At 50.5% G+C, this 15,874-nt stretch overlaps 1 protein-coding gene across 1 annotated transcript in view; it reads right to left on the reverse strand.

Moving 5' to 3' along the window:
• Window positions 1–15,874, reverse strand: part of DNAH8 (dynein axonemal heavy chain 8) — a 13,985,216-nt gene that overhangs the window by 6,002,514 nt on the left and 7,966,828 nt on the right. The window lies entirely within an intron of this gene.

Consider the following 15,874-nt stretch of genomic DNA (forward strand, 5'->3'; position numbering starts at 1 on the left):
ACAATATGAAGACTGCTGACAATATGTAATAAAAATACCACCATTACGTAGGGGTAGCAGAGAGGCATCATATGACTTTTGAAGTGACACAACCTCCTTTCCATCCCCTCCAATCACCCCACCCGCAGTGCTATCACATACATATACATTGACTGTGATGAGAACACAAGGGGCACTTTTAGTTAAGTTAAAAGTCTAAGTGCATGGTAACTTAATAAAAGTTTAAAAGTGGGAGTGTCTTTGAAGGCTAACGTACTCTGAGAAGGATCCCGAAAGATTTTGTTTTTTGTTTTAATATGGCGCAAACTCGACCCAAAGGTATTGGAGCGCTTTACATGAGCACCGCTTACATTACAAAAGGACACATACATTTTTTGTAGGAAAAGGGAGATTATGTGATGTTCCCAGAACCACAGGATGTTGAGCCGATACTGAGACTTAAACAAGTTTCCCCACTTCCAAAGTAGGCAGCTTTTGCCGTTATGCCACAACCTGCCCCAAATATATTTGGAAAGTGACAGGCTGTAGTGTTGCACACACAATCCAGGTGAAGGGCTCAGGGTACTATAACAAAAGCACCCCAGGGGAAGAATTGTGGCAGTTTGAGACAAAGAATCCAGGCTCCAAATAGGTGCGGTGATGGGTGGAAGAATCGGGGCGTAGCTTCAGGAGTGTGTTTGAGCTGTTACACCCCACCACCAATAAGTGTATTTTATAATAAATAGTTGGGTACAGGAGCTTACAGTCGGGTATGGTAAGGGGATGTTTGGACTTCACCTGGGATTTTTTTGATATATTAAGACAAGAACATACGCACACACTTGTCTCAGTTTTGAAGGCTTAAAAACATGGTTATTTTCCAACATTCTGGGCCTGATTCACAAAGGGCGGAGACCTCGACGTCATGGGGAAGATTCTCTACTTGGGGTGGTATCTCCGTAATGTGAATTCTCATTGAGGAGACTCCCCCATGACTGCGGGGGCTCTGCCACTAGTGCCGAGGCGTGCGGAGACTCCCCCATGACTGCGGGGCCTCTGCCACTAGTGCCGAGGCGTGCGGAGACTCCCCCATGACTGCGGGACCTCTGCCACTAGTGCCGAGGCGTGCGGAGACTCCCCCATGACTGCAGGGCCTCTGCCACAAGTGCCAAGGCATGTGGAGACTCCCCCATGACTGCGGGGCCTCTGCCACTAGTGCTGAGGCCCTTTGTGAATCAGGCCCTCAGTGTTTTAAGTAGCCCTCAAAATCCACATTCCTTTCCCTTTCCACCGGCACTTAAGCCCCCCTCATGAGCTTTCTCATATAATGATTGCCATGATATGCCAGCATGATTGTCGGAAAAACTAAGGCTCACCCCCCACCATCCAAGTCTTACAGATCAAGCCATGCACCTTGGAAGAATACCTTATCCTTGTGAAGATCTGTGGGAAGTGACAGGAAGTACTGTTACACAAGCAGTGCAGCTCAATGCCTCGGCTACTGTAACAGAAGCATGCCGGTTGAAGGATTGTGGTAGTGTGGGATATGTGATCCTGGTGTCTGAATGGTGGAGTGATGCCTGGAAGAGTATTCTATGAGTGTGGAGATCTTCGGAAAGTGACAGACGGCAGTGTTACCCAAGCAGTGCAGCTCAATGCCTCGGCTACTGTAACAGAAGCATGCCAGTTGAAGGATGGTGGTAGTGTGGGACATGTGATCCTGGTGTCTGAATGGTGGAGTGATGCCTGGAAGAGTATTCTATGAGTGTGGAGATCTTCGGAAAGTGACAGGCGGCAGTGTTACACAAGCAGTGCAGCTCAATGCCTCGGCTACTGTAACAGAAGCATGCCAGTTGAAGGATGGTGGTAGTGTGGGACATGTGATCCTGGTGTCTGAATGGTGGAGTGATGCCTGGAAGAGTATTCTATGAGTGTGGAGATCTTCGGAAAGTGACAGGCGGCAGTGTTACACAAGCAGTGCAGCTCAAGGCCTCGGCTACCGTAACAGAAGCACACCAGTTGAAGGATGGTGGTAGTGTGGGACATGTGATCCTGGTGTCTGAAAGGTGGAGTGATGACTGGAAGAGTAATTTATACATTTGGACATCTGTGGGAAGTGGCAGGAACTAGTGTTACACACGCTGTACTGTTCAAGAGTTCCGCTACTGTAAGTGAAGCAAACCAGGTGAAGGATGGTGGTAGCGTGGGACAAGTGATTCTGGTCTCCCAATGGTGCAGTGGTGATGACTGGAAGAGAAATCTATGAGTTTGAAGATTAATGTACAGTGAAATAAGCAATTCAGGTCAATGGCTTCGGGAAGTGTGACACAAACAGGTTAGATGGGGTTAGGATAAATAATCTGTGGTGTTCAACATTCTTTGGAAAGTGACCTTGGGTAGCGTCACACCATCTCTACAAATCATCTAAATTGACTGATAGCCTTTGGAAAAAATATCTAGATTGACTGATAGCCTTACGGAGTAGAGAAGGGATAATGTATAATAGAATGTATGTAGAGCCCATGTCACAATTTCACTCTACTATTGCAGGCTACAGAGGCCCTGGTATAGTAATCAAGTACAATCAATATTTATAGAGTGCAGCAAATCACCTCTGAGGGTCTCAAGGCACTGGAGCCGTTTGCTGCTGCGTGGAGGTTTGATAATTCAAACATCCAGGTCTTTAATTCTCTTCTGGATTGCTGAAGCAACAGTGGGGTCCTGAGGAGCAGGGTGAGGTTGTTCCAAGCCTTGGCTGCCAGGTGCGAGAAGGAGCGTCTTCCGCTGTTGGCTCAACAAATCTGTGGGGTGTTTATGAGGTAGAGGGAAGCTGATCGAAGTTGTCAAGTCAGTTGTTGGAGGGTCAGGCATTTGTTGAAGTTGCTGGTCCTTCATTGTGCAAGGCTTTGTAGGCATGGGTCAGCATCTTGAAGTGGCATCTCTTTTGAATCTGGAGCCAGTATAGTTTCTTTAGATGTGGTGTGATGTGGTCCTTCTTGGGAGGTTGAGAATGAGTCTTGCCACTGAGTTCTGTGTTGTCTGGAGTCTCTTCAGGAGGCGTGCATTGACTCCTACATAGAGCGTGTTTCTGTAGTCCAGTCTGCTGGTGATGAGAGCCTACGTGAAGATCCTTCTGGTGTTTGTCAGGAGCCATCTGAAGATCTTTGCGGAACTTGCGTTGGGTGTGGAATCAGGAGGATGAGCTACATTGACTTTCTTCTCCATGAAGATGCAGAGGTTGTGGGCATGGTCTGTTGGGTTCAAGTGATGCCGAGCTCTGCGGGCTAGTGTGTGCCTGTCCATGGCGAGGTGTAGGCCCTAAAAATGAGGACTTCTGTTTTTTCAGTGTTGAGTTAGAGACAGCTGTCCTTCATCCAGTCTGTAATGTTCATCATGCATCTGTGGAAGTTAGCTTTAGTGGTGGAGGGAACTTCAGACAGTGAGAGGATGACCTGTGTATCGTCAGTGTAGGGGATGATGTTGAGTCCTTGTGATCTGACGGTGATGGCCAGATGGGGTCATGTAGGTATTGAAGAGGGTCGGGCTGAGCAACAATCCTTAGGGGATTCCGCAGATCTTCTTGCACTCTGAGGTGAACGGTGGGAGGCGGATATTTTGTGTTTTGCTGATGACGTACAAGGCAATCCATTTGAGGGTGTTTCCTTGATTCCTGATGTGGTGGAGTCTGTGGATCAGGATGTGGCGGGAGACAGTGTCAAACGTGGCGGACAGGTCTAGGTGGATGAGGGTTGCATGTTTTCCCATAGTCCAGGGGGCTCTGATGTCAGATGTGGCTGCCATCAAGTGGTGTGGGTAGCTCAAAATCCAGATTGGATTGGGGTCCAGGAGGTAGTGGTCTTCTAGGTGTTGGGTGAGTTGCTGGTACATCACTTTCTCAAGGACCTTTGATGGATAGAGAAGCAGAGAGATGGGCTGGTAGTTATTTATTACGAATGGATTGGCGGATGGTTTTTTCAGGAGGGGACTCACTTCAGCGTGTTTCCAGTCATCAGGGAAGGAGGCTGTGTTGATGGAGGGGTTCAGGACCTTCCTTAGCTCATCGCTGTTTGTCTTGATTCTGAGGTTGAAAATGTGGGGGCCATTTCACAGAACTAATCTGAGATAAAATCCTAAACTTACTATTTTTAGTATTCACAGAAGGCATTTAGTAGTAGGACTCCTAGCTTTACTACTACTAAATGCCTTTTGTGAATACGGAAAGTAGTAAAGTTAGGATTTTGTCTCAGTTTAGTGGTAGTAAAGTTAGGAGTCCTAACTTTACTACTACTAAATGCCTTCTGTGAATACCAAAAGTAGTAAGTTTAGGATTTTATCTCAGACTAGTTCTGTGAATCTGCCCCGTGGTGGGGGCATGGGTCTGTGGGTGCTCCAGAGTGCACAGAGTTCATGATGGACATAATGTCTTGCGTGGTGAGGAGTTTCCAGTAGGTGAGAAGGTGTTAAAGGTGTTCGGGGTTTGTGTGCATGAACACTGTCAGTTACTGGGAGGGAGTGTAGGAAGCTGATTTTGTAGATACTATACCAAAGTAAGTTGTAGTGTACACAGAGTTCAGTGAATCTCCAAAGGCTTACAGAGGCTCAAGTAGGTAATACCCCAAAAAATTTGTGGTAGTGTGGTTGAGCAATTAGGCTTATCAGAGGGTAGTGTTAAGCATTTGTTGTATGGACACAGGCAATAAATTGATTTATATAACAAATGATTTTATTTTGTTTCTAGAACCAAGAAATACTCATTTGCAGGTAAGTAACAATTTTCAAAGAAGTAATTTCCAATGCTTTTGTATTCGTCAATCAGTAACATTAGCACTTGGCAATGTGAAAGAAAGTCAGTTGTACGTAATAGGTAAAACACAATTCTATCCTAGGGTAGGAAAATAGTGTTAAGTGTTAGCAGGTAAGTACTCAGCTTATAATCCCAGGGGCCGATTTACAAGGTCTGGCGCATCTCTGCAAATCAGCAGGGATGCACCAGAAAACTTGTGACACGCAAAACTACCCGTGCGCCACCACGGATGCGCCGCATTTACAATGCGGCGCGCCATGGCACACGGACAGGCAGATGCATGTCGTATCTGCCAGCGTAAGGTTGGCGCTGTGCTAGAGTCATGTCGCGGGTGCAACGCAACTCCAGCACTGTTCCAACATGGCCTATCTCCAACATGCTGCGGCTCGCCTTACGCCTGCTTCAAGCAGGCGCAAGTTTTTGACGCAGCGGCGTAGGAAAAGTGACTGAGTGAAATCTTGTAGATTTCACTCAGGCACTTTTCCGAGGCTTTCCTGCAACGGTCCGCCCACACTGCGACAGTACACCCACATTATACCTTCCGCAGGTATAATGTGGCGTAGGGGTTTACGTCGTGACTCATCTCCCTCGATGCGTCGTGTTGTAAATCCGTCGCAGCATGGCGCTTGCTTTACGCCACCGCTGCCTCACAGAAGTGACTCAGCGGCGGCGCAAATGCATTGCAAGTGCCTCGTAAATCTGCCCCCTAGTCTTTGGGAATTTTGGCCAACACTGGGCAGGGCACTGGGGTAGCCGGGTGCAGGGGTCACTGAGCCCAATGTAAAGCAATGGAGACTGGCGGCACCTCGAAGAGGCACAGTTTGCATGTAAGTACCCGCGGTTTCAGGGCACAGGCCCTGGGGTTAAAGAGCAGCACAAGGCAGTACCAAAGTTACACTACCAGCAGCACAGGAGTGGCCCGGTGCAGAGTGCAAAAACAGCATAGGGCACCCAATGCATTTCGATGGGGAATCTCAGTCGCACAAAGAGGCTGCAGGCTTGAACAAGGAGGCTGGCTGTAGGTGACAGCCAGCTAGGCAAGTAAGTTGGAGGGCTGGGAGACGTTGAGGCACCATTGGTGGAGCTCCCCAAGGCCAGTGGGCTGAGGATGCAGGGGTACCTTTTTGGTGTCGGAGCTTCTTGGTCGGAGCCGGTCGCAGTCAGGGGGACCCTTCGTGTTGAGGCTGCAGTCGATTTAGTGGTGTCCAGAAGAAGTCAGCCACCGATGGAGATAAGATCAGTATCGCCGGGGAGACTTTAATGGACAGGTGAGCCAGTTGAACTCGGACCGTGGCATCAGGTGCAGAGTGGGCAGGGCCTCTGTCTTCGGGATATCTGGTCTTATTGAAAAGTGGCAGTCTTCCTGGGGTTCTTGGAAGACGAGTGTCACAGGACAAGTGTCGTCTTTGCAGGCTCGAATAGCAGGAGGCGGGTTGGTAGTGCTGGGGCTAAGGCAGTAGGTGTCTCCTTGGTTTGTCGCACATTGTCTTCTTCATTCGTCTTCTTCATAGGTTGCGGGAATCTGAGGATCAAGGTTCGGGTTTGCCCCTAAATACTAAGCTTAGAGGTGTTACAGGGTCTGGCAGATGGTAGCCAATGGGCTACTTGCCTTCAAGTTGACTACACCCTTAGAATGTCTCCTTCGTTTGGGGAGGGGCAAACCCCTAACCTGACTGGTTCAAATCCTTACATTCAAGATGGAGAATTTCCTAAGGAGGGAGTCATCTCGGTCCAGGGCACCTTAGGAGTGGTCCTGGCAGAGAGGGAAAACACCTTTCCTGACTATTAATTTTCCCGCCGACCTTGCTGCCAAAAGTGGGGCCTGGTCATGGAGCGGTCATCTCAAATGTTTGGAGAGGCCCTGGCTGGCATATCAAAGGGCAGGAAGCCTTTGAAGGTCTCCGCCCTGAATGCTATTTCTTCTTGGGGGTATGTATGAAGCATCTCCTCCCCAAGCAGCCTTTGCCCCTGACCTGCTAAAGCACAAGGGCTCCCACCTCTAGGGGTCAGAAACATATCTCTGTAAAAGGAGGGAGAAAGCAGTAAAAACGAGGCAGAAAGCTGTAGAAAGCACTCAAAAAATGTGTGAAGGAAGGAGAAAGCAGTAAAATTACGACTGAAAGCAGAAGGAAACACTCAGAAAAACGGGGAAAGGAAGAAAAAAGCAGTAAAAACGAGTCAGAAAGCAGGAGGAAGCACTCAAAAAAATGGGGGGAAAGCAGTAAAATCAAGGCAGAAAGCAGGAGGAAGTAGTCAGAAAAACGGGGGAAAAGAATGAGAAAGCAGTACAAATGAGGCGGAAAGCAGGAGGTAGCACTCAGACAAACAGGGGGAAAGGAAGGAAAAATCTGTAAAAACGAGGCAGAAAGCAGGAGTAAGCACTTAGAAAAGCTAACAAGGTTGACTAGACTAACCGTTAACAATTTGTTTGGATGGCAGTGTATAATTCTCTATGAGATCATTTTTATGACCCTCTTTGAAAAATAATTAAGGGTTCTTTTTACTTTGCTAACACTCTATAACTTTTTTCTGATGTTTATGAAATCCAAATTATGTTGAAGAACAAGTTACTTACCTTCGGTAACGATATATCTGTAAGAAACATTAGTTAGATTCCTCCCCTTAGAATATCCCCAGGCGTCAGGCTGGATCCAGAAAGATTTTTCGTCAGTAATACCCTTGCGCGTCGCTAGGCGTCGTCTGCGGCTACTGGTCCGTCGTCGGCGTCGTGATCGCTGGGATGACGTCATCGGAGTACTTAGACGCTGCCCTCGCGCGCTGACGTCAGTTCTTGTACATAGCTTTCCGCGCCAGGAACGCAGAGCCATGCAAGAGACCGAAACTGGTGCCAAAAATTCTAGGGCCCTGAAAGGGATGACCTCAACCCTAGATATCGGTTCGCAGAACGGAGAGGATGGGTGGGGCGGTGAGGAATCTAACTAACTAATGTTTCTTACAGATATATCGTTACCGAAGGTAAGTAACTTGTTCATCTGAAAGAAACACATTAGTTAGATTCCTCACCTTAGAATAGATACCCCAGCAATACCAACCCCGGTGGTGGGTCTGCGAACCAAGATCACACTAGAAAGTCCTGGAGTACAGAACGGCCGAAGAAGCCGTCTCTCCGGACTTGGTTGTGCAGGCAATAGTGTTTGGCAAACGTGTGCAGCGAGGCCCACGTTGCTGCCTGACAAATGTCCTGCAAGGGGACTCCCCGGCCCAGGGCAGTGGTCGCCGCTGTAGCCCGAGTGGTATAGGCCCTCAGCCCTACAGGAGGGTCCTTTTTAGCTAAGGAATAACAGGCCTTGATACACAAAACGACCCACCTAGAGATGGTTCGCTTGTGCACCCCCCGCCTCTTTTTAGCGCCCACGTAGCCAACAAGGAATTGGTCGTCCACCCGGAACTGTTTGGTGCGGTCCAGATAGAAGGACAGCACCCGTTTTAGGTCCAGACGGTGGAGCCTCTCTTCCTCTTTTGAGGGATGCGGAGGCGGAAAGAAGGCGGGCAGTGTAACAGACTGGCCGATGTGAAAGGCAGTTATCACCTTAGGGAGAAAGGAAGGAAGAGTCCTGAGAACAACTTTGTCCGGATGGACAGAAAGGAAAGGAGGCTTAGAAGAGAGAGCCTGAAGCTCACTCACCCTTCTAGCAGAGGTGATGGCAACCAGGAAAGCAGTCTTAAGCGTCAGCAGACGAAGGGGATAATTATGAAGTGGCTCAAAGGGAGCGCACATCAGGAAGGTCAATACTAGATTCAAATCCAACTGAGGCATTACGAAAGGGACAGGAGGAAACATGTGAGTAATGCCCTTAAAGAATCGAGAAACAACAGGGGATTTAAAAAGAGAAGGCTGATCAGGAAGCCGTAAGAAAGCAGAAATAGCCGAAATGTATCCCTTGAGGGTGCCCAGAGCAGAGCCCTGCTGGGCCAGGGAAAGAAGAAAGAGGAGAACCTCAGAAAGTGGGGCGGAAAGGGGATCCACAGCCTTTGCTGTGCACCATGCCACAAATTTGTTCCACCTGCAGGCGTATACCGATTTTGTGGAGGGACGCCTGGCTGCCAGAATAACATTACAGACTTCAGGAGGCAAGTCAAATGGTATCAACTGCCGCCGCTCAATCTCCACGCATGAAGGTGGAGGCTGGACAGGTTTGGGTGGAGGACCGTCCCCTGCTGCTGCGACAGAAGGTCCTCCTGAAGAGGCAGTCGGATCGGGGGATCAAGCGATAGACTGAGTAGCTCGGGATACCAGTATCTTCGTGCCCAATCCGGAGCCACAAGGATGACTTGGGCCCGGTCGCGCCTGATCTTCTTCAGCACTCTGGGCAGAAGTGGTATAGGCGGAAAGGCATACAACAGACCGCAACTCCACTTGCAACGAAAAGCATCTCCGAGCGAGTGCCGCCTTGGAAATTCCAATGCACAGAGCTGCTGACATTGCGCGTTCTCTTTGGTGGCGAATAGATCTAACCAAGGCTCTCCCCACTGCAGAAACAGGCCTTGCGCCACGTCCGAGTTTAGACGCCATTCGTAATCCATCATGCACCGGCGGCTGAGTTCGTCTGCTCTGGCATTCAGAGAGCCCGCCAGATGTTGAACCACCAGGGTGATGCCCTGATGTTCCAGTCATGTCCAGAGGTGCAGAGCCTCCTGACAAAGGGTCCACAACCCCACCCCGCCCTGTTTGTTGCAAAACCACATGGCGGTGGAAAAGTCTGTGAACACCTGCACTACACTTCCCCGGACAGAGAGAAGGAATGCCTTCAGTGCAAGTCAGATCGCCCTCAGCTCCAGAAGGTTGATATGGAGCCGGGACTCCGCCGGAGACCAGAGGCCTCTGATCTCAGCCTCTCCCATGTGGCCCCCCCCCATCCCAGGAGGGACGCATCCGTCACTACTACGTGCTCCGGTTGGGGTAGGGAGAGGGATCTGCCACTGACCCAATCGCGGTCCGTGAGCCACCACTGCAACTGTCTTGCAGTGCCCTCCGAGATCAAGACATGGTCGGACAGGTTGCCCCGATGCTGGGCCCATTGAAACTTCAGGTCCCACTGCAGAGCCCGCATCCGCCATTTGACGTGATGCACCAACAGGATGCAGGAGGCCATCAGACCCAGAAGCCGCAGCACCAACCTGACCGAAACCCAGGATAGAGGCTGAAAGATTGGAATGAGAGCCTGAATATCCCGGACCCGATGTTCCGGAGGATAGACCCGGAACTGCGCCGAGTCCAGAACCGCTCCGATGAAGAGGAGCTTCTGGGACAGACTCAGATGCGACTTCGGCACATTGATGGAGAACCCCAGCAAATGCAAGAGGTCGGCCGTAGTCTGGAGGTGGGAGACGACTGCCTGGTGCGAGCCCGCCTTCAACAACCAGTCGTCGAGATAGGGGAAGACTGGAACCCCTAATCTGCGCAGATGAGCTGCGACCACCGCCATCACTTTCGTGAACACCCGAGGGGCACTGGTGAGGCCGAAGGGAAGCACGGTAAACTGAAAATGCTCGTGGCCTACCGTGAACCGCAGGTAACGCCGGTGGGCCGGCTGGACGGGGATGTGGAAATAAGCGTCCTACAAGTCCAACGGTACCATCCAGTCTCCAGGGTCTAGGGCAGCCAGAACCTGAGCTAAGGTGAGCATCTTGAACTTCTCCTTCCGGAGGAAGGCGTTGATGCTCCTGAGGTCCAAGATAGGGCGTAGGCCCCCTTTGCCCTTCTTGGGGACCAGAAAGTAGTGGGAGTAACAACCCCAACCTACTTCTGGGCCAAGAATGCGCTTGATGGCCCCCTTGGCCAAGAGGGCCGTAACTTCCTCCTGCAGAAGTTGCAAGTGATCCCCCGACATGCGGTCGTACTGCGATGGCATGGCTGGAGGGGTCGCCTCGAAGGGGAGGGAGTAGCCCCTTCGGACGATTTGCAGCACCCACCTGTCCGATGTGATAGTGCGCCAGTGGAGCAAGTGATGGCGAACTCTGCCTCCCACTGGCGTGGAATGGGCCTAAAAAGAACGGACTAGGAGGGCTTTGAGGCGGATGCTGCCGGGGTAGATGTGGACGGACCGACTCGTTGTCCCCCTGCTCAGCCTCGGCAGAATCCGCATCCGCAACCGCTTTGAGGCTGGTTCTGTGGCCTGTGGCTAGACGGACGTGAGGGGGCGCCCCTTTCTTGGCCACGAAAGGGATGAAAAGCGGAAGTTTGCGGGCGCGGGGCTGAGAGGCCCAAGGACTTAGCCGTAGCCCTGGAGTCCTTAAAGCGCTCAAGCGCACTGTCCGCTTTGTCGCCAAAAATGCGACTGCCATCGAAGGACATGTCCATGAGGGTGCTCTGGACATCCCCGGAGAAACTCGTGGACCTCAGCCAGGCGTGGAGACGAATCGCCACCGTGGTCGCCATTGCCCTGCCTAGCGAGTCCGTTGTGTCCAGTCCACATCGGATTGCATGCCGTGCTGCATCCTGCCCCTTGGCAAGAGCCTGGGCGAGCCGTGTCCGGGCCTCCTCCGGACACTTGGGCAGCATGTCCTCCACCGTATCCCACAGGGAGTGGTTGTAACGGTCCAAAAGGCACACGCTGTTGATAGACTGCAACTCCAAACTTAGGGAGGAGAACAGTTTCTTCCCAAACTGTTCCAACCCTTTGGATTCCCGATCCGGGGGAGCGGACGGGAAGGAGGCCTGGGAGGTAGAGGCCTGGATAACCAGGCTCTCGGGCGTGGGGTGCATCAACAGAAAACTGGGGTCACCCGGTGCAGGGCCGTGGCGCCGGGCCACGTTCCGGTCCACAGGAGGAACTGTGGAAGGCTTGGACCAGGTGCCCTTCAGAACGTCAGTCAGTGCTTCATTGAACTGGACCAGAGGCTCCGAGGAGCTTGCTGGCGGTTGAAGCACTTCAGTGAGGAGATAAGTCCTCACGGACACAGCAGGCAGCTCCAGCCCAAGGGCTTCGGCCGCCTTGCGCAGCACCACAGAAAATGTAGCACCTTCCTCCCAAGCCATGGATGGAGGAGAGATGAAGCCAGTGTCAGGGGAGGTATCAAGACCACTGGCATTCACCAGTTCGTCTGCCCAGTCCTGAGATAACTGGCACTGCCGTGTCAGAGGGTCCTCAGACCCCTCCCAGTCATCTCTGTCATCCGATTCCTGGTACATAGGTGGAAGGATCGGAGCCGGGCGGAAGATGAACCTGTCACCCATTGGCGTCGGATATGGCACCGGGCGGTGCCGCTCCGACGCCGGGCTCGGACCGGGACTAAACTGGGGAACGGCGTCGTCCGAAGTTGGTGCCGGGGTCGGCAACCGGAGGGGTTGGCGCCAGCGGAGGGGTCGTAAGGTCGACCGGGATCCAGGCCTGGATCCCGCCGGGGCCTGCAGCATCGACGGTGGAGCCAGGCTTCTCATGGCCACGAGGAAGTCCCTGATCTCTGCCAGAGTCGCGTCAGACCCAGGGACCGGAGGGTATGGGGTCGGATGAACCCTCAGCCGAGTCGCGCGACCGGCGAGGGTAGCCAGAAGAGCGATGTCGCCTCTTCGACTTCTTGCTGTGCTTTGACTTACCGGAATGCGAAGACTTTGACCCCGACGAGCGGTGATGACTGCGGCTCCACGACCGGTCCCTCGACCTCCTCCTTGACCGGGACCTTGAGCGGCGCGGAGCCGACTGCCGGATCTCGAGCAGCTTGCGGGACCGCTCCCGCCTAGCCTTCAAGGTCAAGGCCCGGCGGTCGAGGCACGACTCGGCATCGTGGTCGGCCCCAAGGCAATAGAGACACCGGCGGTGGTGATCCGTGACCGACATCAGTCGGTGACAGGCGTCACAAGGTTTGAAGCCACGCATCCCTACTGGCACCAGAGTCGAGGTCTACTGGAAATGGAACCAAAAGAGTTCAAAAAAGTTTAGTGAAAAAGTGACTAAAAGGGTATGCTCTTCCCGGATCGGCGCTTACTGGCGCGGAAATAAGAAGAACTGACATCAGCGTGCAAGGGCGGCGTCTAAGTACTCCGACGACATCCTCCCGGCGATCACGACGCCGACGACTGACGCGGAGCCGCAGATGACGCCTAGCGACGCACAAGGGTATTGCTGACGAAAAATCTTTCCGGATCCAGCCTGACGCCTGGGGATATTCTAAGGTGAGGAATCTAACTAACGTGTTTCTTTCAGATATATAGTTTTATTGGCTTTGAACCATTGATGTAGCAACTTGTCACATGGGAAGAAGCTGGAAGAATAAGTTACTTACTTTGGTAACAATTTATTGGGAGAGACTCTATCTAGCCTCAGATTCCTTACATTAAAATATTCCCCAGGCGTCAGACTGGATCCGGATATTTTCCAGCAGTACATCTGAGTGCTGCTAAGTGGCATAATTGGGCTCCAAATTAGCGGCAGCAGAGACAGAAATGACATGCGCTATGCTTATATTGGTGCCACCCCAGTGCTCTGACATCTGTTTCCTTTTCGTGACATTTCTGTACCAGAAGCAGTCACAACAGAATGTTGATGGCCCAGTGTTCAGACATTAAGGACCTACAGAGACCACTCCCTAGTTGGATAAAATATGTTCACAGAGCGGGAGATGGCAGGGTCAGTAAGGAATCTGCGATTAGATAGATTCTCTACCAGATAATACATTACCGAAGATAAGTGACATGTTCAGCTGATAGAGACTTCTAGCCACAGAGGGGCAGATTCACAGAACTAATCTGAGATAAAATCCTAAACTTACTACTTTTTGGTATTCACAGAAGGCATTTAGTAGTAGTAAAGTTAGGACTCCTAACTTTACTACTACTAAACTGAGATAAAATCCTACACTTACTACTTTTTGTATTCACAGAAGGCATTTAGTAGTAGTAAAGTTAGGAGTCCTAACTTTACTACTACTAAATGCCTTTTGTAAATACTGAAAATCGTCAAGTTAGGATTTTGTCTCAGTTTAGTAGTAATAAAATTAGGAGTTCTGACTTTACTACTACTAAATGCCTTCTGTGAATACCAAAAGTAGCACGTTTAGGATTTTATCTCAGATTAGTTCTGTGAATCGGCCCCAGAGTCCTTACCTTTGAATAGATACCCAAGCAATACCTTCCTGGAGGTGGGTCTGTGAACAAATTCATACCAGGAAGTCTTGGAGGACTGAACAAACAAAGCACCTGTCACTATGGACCTGACGGTCCAGACAGTAATGCTTGGTGAGAGGCTCACGTTGCAGCCTAACAGATGTCTAGGGAAGGGACTCAATGATCTAATGTAGTGGGGGCCCAGGTTTGACTCTGGTGGAATGAGCCCACAATCCCTGAAGGCAGTGCTTTTGGGCCAGTGTGTAGCAGATTTTAATGGACAGTACAATCCATCCAAAGATAGTCAGTTCCTGCACAGCCTTCCCTGTCTTTGCTCCGGGGAACCCAATGAAGAGTTGTTCGTCCAAATGGTTTTCCTTAGTACCATCAAAGTAGAACAAACATTTTCTTTTTGGGCCCATGTGAAGGAGTCTCTCTCCTCCTCTTTGGAAGGATGAGGCGAAGCAAATAATGTCGGCAGTGTGATGGTTTGGCCGACATGGAAAGGTGTCACTGCTTTCAGCAGGAAAGAGGCACATGTTCTCAGAACCAGTTTGTCTGGAAAACATGTAATGTATGTAGGGTGCACAGACAGTGCCTACAGTTCGCTAACCCACATGAAGGGTGTAATGGCCACTATAAAGGTAGTTTTAATGGACACAGAAAGAAGTTGTACATAGGCTCAAAGGGTGAGTACATCGGGAACATCAAGACTAGGTTTAACTCCGATTGGAGCATGATGAAGGGGTTTGGAGGGAACATGTGTTGAAGCCCTTTTAGAAAACGAGTCACAAGTGACTTAAACAGGGAGGGCTCTTTCAGCAACAGCAAGAATCCTGATATGGTCGAAAGATGGCCTTTAACTGTGAACAAAGCAAAGCCTTGCTGGGATAAATAGGGAACAAATAACAACACCTCGTATACAGGTATGGAATGGATTTGTGGTAGCACACCAAGCAACAAATATGTCACAATGCAGGTGCAGACTGTTTTGAATGGGGGACACCTGACTGCCAGAATGATATCAGACTTTAGAAGGCAGATCAAAGTTGTCAGCTGCAGCCGCTCAATCTCTATGCATGAAGGCAGAGCCTGTGCAGGTTTAAGTAAAGGACCATACCCTGTTGCAGTGACAGGAGATCCTCCAGAAAAGGCAGCCTGATTGGAGGATCAACGCTCATGCTCAAGAGTTCAGGATACCTACTCTCCATGCCCAATCCGGAGTTAGAAGAATGATTTGGGCCCGGTCATTCCTGATCTTCTTGCAAACTCAAGGGAGGAGTGGTATGAGTGGAAAGGTGTTTAGGAGGCCCGAATTTCACATGAAATTAAATGCATCTCTGAGTGAGAGCTGCTTTGGAAGCTACAGCGTGTTGAAGTGCAGACATTGAACGCTCTGGCGGTGACAAATACATTTAACCAAGGTTCACCCCAGTCGCTGAAGAGACCTTGTATCACCACTGGGTGGAGATGCCATTCATGATCTACGAGGCATTGAGGCTGAGTTTGTCTGCCCTGGCATTCAGAGAACCCACCAGGTGTTATACTACCAGCAAAATTACCTGACCCCAGCCATGTCCAGATATACAGGGCCTCTTGGCACAGGATCCACAACCCCACCCTGCCCTTTTTGTTGCAATACCACATGGAGGTGGTGTTGTCCATGGACACCTGAACCAGCCTTCCCTTTATGGAAGGCAGAAAGGCTTTTAATGCCAAGAAAATCACTCTCAACTCCAACAGGTTTAGGTGGAGCTGAGACTGTGCCTGTGAGGAAATGGGTTATATTATATGGTGCAGTTGTGCAGCCTCACTGTGTAATGCATTTACCAACCCCTTTGGAACCCTTAAGCTTTGTTTGTCAAACTGTCATCTCAACCCTGGGTAGCCGTGGCTCTGAGCAGTAAAGCTTACACCAAGGCACAAGTGTAAAGCATTTAAAAAGTGCCAAAACAATTGAAGAAGAATTTGATTCAACACTCAAGAGATCTAACACCAATTTATAAAAATAGACAGTAGCGCCTTAT

This window comes from Triturus cristatus, chromosome 6, assembly GCF_964204655.1.
Source record: "Triturus cristatus chromosome 6, aTriCri1.1, whole genome shotgun sequence".
NCBI classification, from domain to species: domain Eukaryota; kingdom Metazoa; phylum Chordata; class Amphibia; order Caudata; family Salamandridae; genus Triturus; species Triturus cristatus.